This window comes from Salvia miltiorrhiza, unplaced genomic scaffold (assembly GCF_028751815.1).
Source record: "Salvia miltiorrhiza cultivar Shanhuang (shh) unplaced genomic scaffold, IMPLAD_Smil_shh original_scaffold_478, whole genome shotgun sequence".
NCBI classification, from domain to species: Eukaryota; Viridiplantae; Streptophyta; class Magnoliopsida; order Lamiales; family Lamiaceae; genus Salvia; species Salvia miltiorrhiza.
The window spans coordinates 50,136-57,494 of NW_026651559.1; the positions used below are offsets into that span (position 1 = coordinate 50,136).

Below are 7,359 nucleotides of genomic sequence, written 5' to 3' on the forward strand. Positions count from 1 at the left end.
GAGATGGTTAGATCGATGATGAGTTTTGCTACTTTAGCCATTTCGTTTTGGGGATATGCCTTAGAAACAGCTGGTTACATTCTAAACTTAGTGCCTTCTAAGTCGGTTGCTAAGACCCCGTCCGAGCTGTGGTCAGGGCGCAAGCCTTCTCTTAACCACATCCGGGTTTGGGGCAGTCCAGCACACGTGTTGAACAAGGATGCCGATAAGTTGAGCTCTAGAACTGAAGTAAAGTTGTTTATAGGATATCCTAGAGGAACGAAAGGGGGTTATTTTAATTGTCCTAAAGATCAAAAAGTCGTTATTAGCACTAACGCAAGATTCTTGGAAGAGGACTACATAAATAACCATAAAAGTAAGAGTAAAATTATATTCGGAGAGGTCAAAGAAATTGGCACGACAAGTCAGCCAATTCAGCCAATTGTGCAAGATGTAGTACCGCAGGTCTCATCAGAAAAAGCACAGAATGTCGATACCGAATCTGAAATAGTGCCACGTCGAAGTGAGAGGGAATCAAAGGGCAAACTGCCCAGTCGATATGCATTTGTCAATAAATCTAAAGATTCAATTGACGATGGGCTTATCGAAGAAGATCCCTGGACTTACTCCGAAGCACTAGCAGATCCGGATGCTCTTGAGTGGGAGGCATGTATGGTTTCAGAATTTGAATCCATAACTGCCATGGATGTATACGAGAAATGTTTGCTACCTGAGGGTCGAAAGGCCATTGGTAGCAAATGGGTATACAAACGCAAGAGAGGACCGGATGGGAAGGTTACGGCCTTCAAAGCGAGACTGGTGGCGAAAGGTTATACTCAACGACCTGGTATCGATTTTGAGGAAACTTTTTCGCCAGTAGCCATGCTTAAGTCTATCCGATTTCTCTTGTCCATGGCAGCCCATATGAACCTTGAGGTATGGCAAATGGATGTCAAGACCGCATTCTTGAATGGGTATCTTGAAGAAGATAGAGATATCTATATGCTACAACCAGAAGGGTTCATCAAGAAAGGTGAAGAGCATCTAGTTTGGAAGCTTAAGAAGTCTATTTATGGACTTAAGCAAGCTTCACGATCTTGGAATAAACGTTTTGATGACGTGGTCAAAACTTATGGTTTTGAGCAGTGTGTCAACGATAGCTGCGTTTATAGGGTCTGTATCGATGGGAGTTTGGTTTTCCTTATACTCTATGTGGATGACATACTTCTCATTAGTGATAATGTGAATGTATTGTCTGGCATTAAGGATTGGTTATCCCAACAGTTTGAAATGAAGGATCTGGGAGAGGCAGCATATATTCTCGGAATAAAGATTGGTCGTGACCGATCTAAGAGAATGTTGAGTTTGTCTCAAGCATCCTACATTGATACTGTTTTGGCACGGTTCAGCATGCAGAATGCTAAGAAAGGTTTTCTACCTTTCAGACATGGTGTTCCGCTATCTAAAGCTTTGTGTCCCACAACACCTGAGCAAATAGCGAGCATGAAGACAGTTCCTTATGCTTCGGCTGTAGGAAGTCTCATGTATGCGATGCAGTGTACCAGGCCTGATATCTGTTTTGTCGTTGGCATTGTGGCTAGATATCAAGCGAATCCAGGTCAAGCTCATTGGACTGCTGTAAAGCACATACTCAAGTATCTTAAACGGACTAAGGAGTATGCGCTAGTTTACCAGTCTCATGATCTGACACCAGTAGGGTATGTAGACGCCGATTATCAAGGTGATAAGGACAAGAAGCGGTCTACTACTGGCTATGTGTTTATGTTTGGAGGTGGAGCCATTGTGTGGAGAAGTGTAAAGCAAAAATGCAATTCACTATCCACCATGGAAGCCGAGTATGTAGCTGCTTGTGAAGCTGCTAAAGAGGCTGTATGGCTCAGGAACTTTCTAGCTGAGATTGATGTGATTCCTAGCTTGCCTAAATGTATTACAATTTATTGTGATAATGAGGTTGCTATTATGAATACCAAGGATTCAAGATGTCATCAATCCATGAAACACATTGATGGCAAGTATCATTACATTCGGTCAGTGGTCAAGCATGGTGATGTTGCATTACTACATATTGCGAGAGTTGATAATCTTGCTGATCCTTTCACGAAGACGGGCTGCCCTGCCTCTTCACTCTCCCTCGTCTCTCAGTCCCTTCTATATCTCCTGGCCGTGCCCAGCCGCGGCCGTGCCCCCTCCTCTTTCTCCGGCGACCTTCCCCGCCTGCTACTCTCTCTACTGCCCGGCATCAACGCTGTCATCGCCATCTTCGTGACAGACAGCGGCAGCCGCCCAGCAACCTCCTCTCTCTGCCCCACTCAACAACGGACAGCAGTGGCCGTGCCACAACGCCGTCGCCCCTCCCTCTCTCTGTAAGCAGCACATTGCTGCTATAGCGGTGCGCCTCCGCCGGCGGCGGCGGCGGCGGTTGAATTCAGGTGCGCTCGTCCACTTCTTTCCTCTTATTCTTTTTCCCATCTCTTTCCCTTTATAATTTCTATAAATATATATATACATACATGTATACACAGAAATAAGCTAATCACTCCATCTCCTCTAAACCTTGACAGACTGGAAACGACGGCTGTCTGCCGCCGCCTCTGAAGGGTTATATACTTAAAACAACACTTTTATGCTTGTATATATTGATACCTTATTCACTACTATTTTCCTATCTGAATTATTGTTATTGCATAATCCTATTATAGTCCAATTTATCTCATACTATAGATTATATGGTGTGTTGTAGATCACAGAAGATCATATAATTGGAAAAAGTTGAGATATAAATTGAGTTCACAATCGAGGCAACTATGGACGAGTTGCTGGTTTAGATTGTAGCATAAATGGATAAATAGTTTGTCTTGGCTATTTATTTATGCTAGTACCTTCGTGTATTGAACAGGATCACAGTGAGATGAATTCTTATATTCTGACTAATTAAGAATCAAGATCTCGGTGACTTAAATAATTTAACCTTAATTGAATTAATCGGTGTAAATAATTAATTGATTATTACTTTGATTTATCATGGGTGAGAACTCTGTTGAAGTTCAAGATACTCGATACTTTGAGTGATAACAATTATTATTTGATATGCGATTATATTGCAATAAGGATCCGTGTCCTGCTGATAACAGGATGATAATATCCTCTTGAGGAACTTAATAAGTTTATCGTATTAAACCCTGCAGGTGGAATTAGTTCCGATACGATAATAAGTTTAAGTGGTAGCACTCGAGAAGTCGTTTATAATTAAACGACTAATTAATTAATTAATTGACCGTCAGAGGAATTAATTAATTAATGGATATTCGATATCTTAAACACGGAGATTAATTAAGTCTAATACTAGCCCCGACTCACCTAAAGAATAAAGAGGTAATTCAGTATTAATTTTCTAGTGGAATAAATTAATACTAGTGTCTCGATTTATATTCTGGGCTGAATAAGAAAATCGAGCACTGGGAGGCCAAACTTTATTCGAGCTAGTAGATCCCCGGTTGGCCCAAATATAGGCTTAAATCTCAAGAGAACAATGTACCAATTCTCTAAAGGATCTTTCTCTTAATTATAATGATGGGCATTATTATTTATTCTAAATAATAATTAAATGACCATGATTGTCCAACTTTCACTTTTGCTATTGTTTAAATTATCACTAGCCGAAAGTGATGGTAAAGGAATGAAAGTTGGTGCTTAGTCATGCACATCATTACCTTTTCACTTTTGCTATGCTTTTGCTATATTTTTAGCATGAAAGTGTGCAGAGAACAAGTGGAAAAGAGTGTGTGAGAAAGAGTTAGAGAGAGATAGGTGATTTGCAATTCTCTAGATTGAGATAAGGATTCGAAGATCGTTGCCATCCAACGTTGAATCTTGCCGTGGGAACAATTCGGAAGATCAACTCTGGAGTCGATCACTTCTCGTTTCGCAGGTATACTTCTTTTACTACCTTGTAGGATTATGGTTTTTGTATGTACTTGTTAGATATCCGAAATGGATCGTGGGCACACGAACCGTATATCAAAATATGGTTCCTACAGCCTCACCGTCGCCGGAGTCAACTAGCCACCGAGGCTGCCTTCTCCCTGACCTCTAGCGTCGTACCCTGACCCGGCCAACATAGCACCAACCCCATTCAAGATTCATACTTTCTATCGTTCTAACTTGTAAATGAATGAAAATATTACTCTTGTTGGGCTTTTGATTTTAAGATCTGAGATGCCAATTTGTGTCTATGGTATGCGCTGTGTTTGTATAAACCTTGTTGTGTTTCTGTAGACTAGGGAATATGGGAATAGCTTGATTTTTTTCTTGTAGAATTAAACTCATGGAAGAACATAATAGGAACTGAAAGTAAAATTACCAGTAAAAGAGAAATCTGCTTTTGAGATTTTGTAAAGATGGATGTAAACGCAGAGATAATGAAAAAAAAGAATTACTGAATGTGGTATATATGTATATAGTTGAAAAAAAGAATTTTATTTTAAACTAAATTTTAAAATAAAAATATCGAAATTGATAATTAAGGAAGATAAAAATAAAATAAATCTGAGATGGGTAAAATAAGGTTTATAAACATTTAAATTAAAGAGACATTTCAACTTATACTAAAATTTGGCTCAAAAGAGCTTAAATTCTGAAAAATAAAAATCCAAATCATAAAAATACTAAAATAGTTAACGGGTTATTACAACTCATCATCGCCGGAATTCGATTATTTGTTTAAAGTTGCTAGTTGGAGATTCTGGGGCTGGGAAAAGTAGTCTTTGGCTGAGTTTAACATCTGATGCTTTCGAGGAGCTCTCTCCCACACAATATCTTCTTCGTGTTGTTTAATCTGGATATTCTCGTGTTTTTCAATCATATGATTCCTCTAAGTTTGTGCATAATATGTTCAGTTTAGTTAATGTGGTGGGAATAGGAAATTTCAATGTGGAGATTTTGATATTTTGTGTAGGGTCTTGATTGAAAGGATTGAGGAATTGTTGTGGTTATTGACATAGCTAATGGGTTCATCGCAACTCCACTTTCTTTCACTCGTTTTTACCTCGAAATCCTTAATATTGTATTTTAATTTATTATAGTCGTTTCCAGTCACTGTGTTCAACTCTCCTCTTCTCAGATACCGCATGGCTGCACGCGTCGCCACCTCCGCTGCCAAGCGCTGCCTTCCGATGTTTCCTTCTCTCTATTGCCAACATGTTCGATCTAGCAATTGTTTCTTGGGCCCCAGAATCGGAACCCTAATTCAACAGACCAGCAGGTTTTTTTTTTTTTTTTTCTCTCTTTCTAATTTGGTAATTGATTTATTCTGACCTGTTTGTATGGGTTTAAAGATGAGTTATTTGGGTGTATAAATTGTTAATTTTTGTGTCAGAGAGTGGGAAAGTAGGAAGGGGGGTTCGACGAGAATCTATGGTGCCGCACCTTATTGGAAAAAGCTTGTGCCCCTAGGTATTTATTTTCAATAATTAATAAACTTCTTTCTTTATGTAGTTGGATTTGGTACATGTATAAAACTTTATATGTGTACATAACTGAAATGTATACATATGATGTTTAATTCCATTTTTGTTAATTGGGTAGGTAATGAGGCAATTGTTCCCTGCATATCCGAGACAAAACATACGTCTTCCTATGGACTCTCGGATCACTTTTTTTTTTTTTTTTTTTTTTTTTTTTTTTTTGCTCGGTCAAAGTCATGTTAGATGTTAGTAGTTAGTTCCCCATCCACTCCAAGAACCACCTTATCTCTCCATTCACCAAACTCCACCTTATATCTCCAATCACCAATTCGTTCCCAAGAGGGATCGAACCCGGGTCACTTCACTTAAGTGAGGACCCGGTGGCCAGTGGGCTAAGCCCCCTGGTTGGACTCTCGGATCACTTGTTTCCCTACTCTATGCCTAAGCCTTACATTTATATCATCTACCCTGATGAACATAAATATATGTATTTTAGTGCACATTCAGTTGAAGGAAACTTGTTTCTTCACTGGCATAAGTTGTAATGGTCTATTACATTTTCAAAATGAGCAGTATGATGATTTTCTTTGGAACCCAACAACCAATGAGTTTAAGGCCCTCCCTAACTCCTCCTCCTGTGATCACCAACAGCCTTGTGGTCTACGTGTTACCAATTATAAGATTGGTTGTGGAATGTGGTCTGACAATAGATGTGCAGATAATTATAAAATGCTGCACCTTGTTTTGGCTGATACGGAAAAAGTTGAGGAAGAGGAAGAGAATAGCATTAGCATTGATCTGAGTTACCACATTCACTTGTATTCACTCAAAACTAATTCCTGGAAGAAAATACCATGCTCAGAGTTTAGTTTACTTGATGGACCTGGTGTTACCATTAATGGGGTTTATTATGCTATAGGATATTTAATCGAAAATGTAGAGATTGGAGTTCTCCTTTCATTTGACTTCTCTACCGAAACTCTTTCTAGTATACCCAGGCCACCTATCCAAAAGGGGTTAAGTAGTTCTAGTTTAACCGTACCTCCTTGTTGGAATAAATGGCTTAATTAGTCCATAATTACTTTGTAATTAATGGAATTAAATGGCATATTTGGAATCTACATTTTGAGTAGATTAATTTGGTATATTTACTTGTTCAAATCTATTAAGAATTGAATGGGTAATTAAATGCCAAAAGATAGTCATTGAAAATGGAAATGTGGAGTGTCATCCCACATTGGAAAAATAAGGAAGTTGGAAATGTGGAGTGTCATCCCACATTGGAAAAATAAGGAAGTTGAAAGCTATTTATAAAGTGCTCTCCACCATAAAGGAACAATCAAGTGTGCTTCTCTATGGTGGACCTTATGGTGCACCCAAGTAGGTTTTGACTTAGTCTTTTAAGGCTAAGGCTCAAATTCCTACGAGGAACACCTTCCGAATCCGAGGCCGAGGTCGAGCACGTGCACGTCGCACTTGTCGCAATGGGCGCTTTGTAGGCGCACTTTGCACTTCGCGTCGTCGCGAGGAACTTTGAGGAGCCTTTAGTTTTGACAAATGAAACGGTGGCTCATGTGACGTGGCAGTGACGTGGAACATGTGGCTCGGTGACGTGGCACCGCATGGCGGATAAGGAATCTGGGTGGATGAGGTTGCTGACGTGTCAGTGGTTGGATCAGACTGGTGAGGTGGGGGTGGTTGGCTCGCACCCCTTTGACCGAACCAATGCGATGGTTCGGACCATAGCCTGGTTCGAACAGACACCCCCTGACAGACACCTCTTCATAGCACCCTTCCTTCTCCTATAAATACAGCCCTGCAGAATGAGATTAGACACACCAAAAATTAATTCAGATAATTATTTTACTCATTCTCTCTTCTAGTTCATACTCAAGTC

The 7,359-nt window shown here is 39.8% G+C and overlaps 1 long non-coding RNA gene across 1 annotated transcript; it reads left to right on the plus strand.

The window, feature by feature from the left end:
- The first annotated feature begins 4,178 nt into the window (after positions 1 to 4,178).
- Positions 4,179 to 5,657, plus strand: LOC131004989 (uncharacterized). The gene is made up of 3 exons (XR_009095186.1): positions 4,179 to 5,260; positions 5,375 to 5,451; positions 5,584 to 5,657. It is a non-coding gene; the product is annotated as an uncharacterized LOC131004989 (long non-coding RNA).
- The last annotated feature ends 1,702 nt before the right edge of the window (positions 5,658 to 7,359 follow it).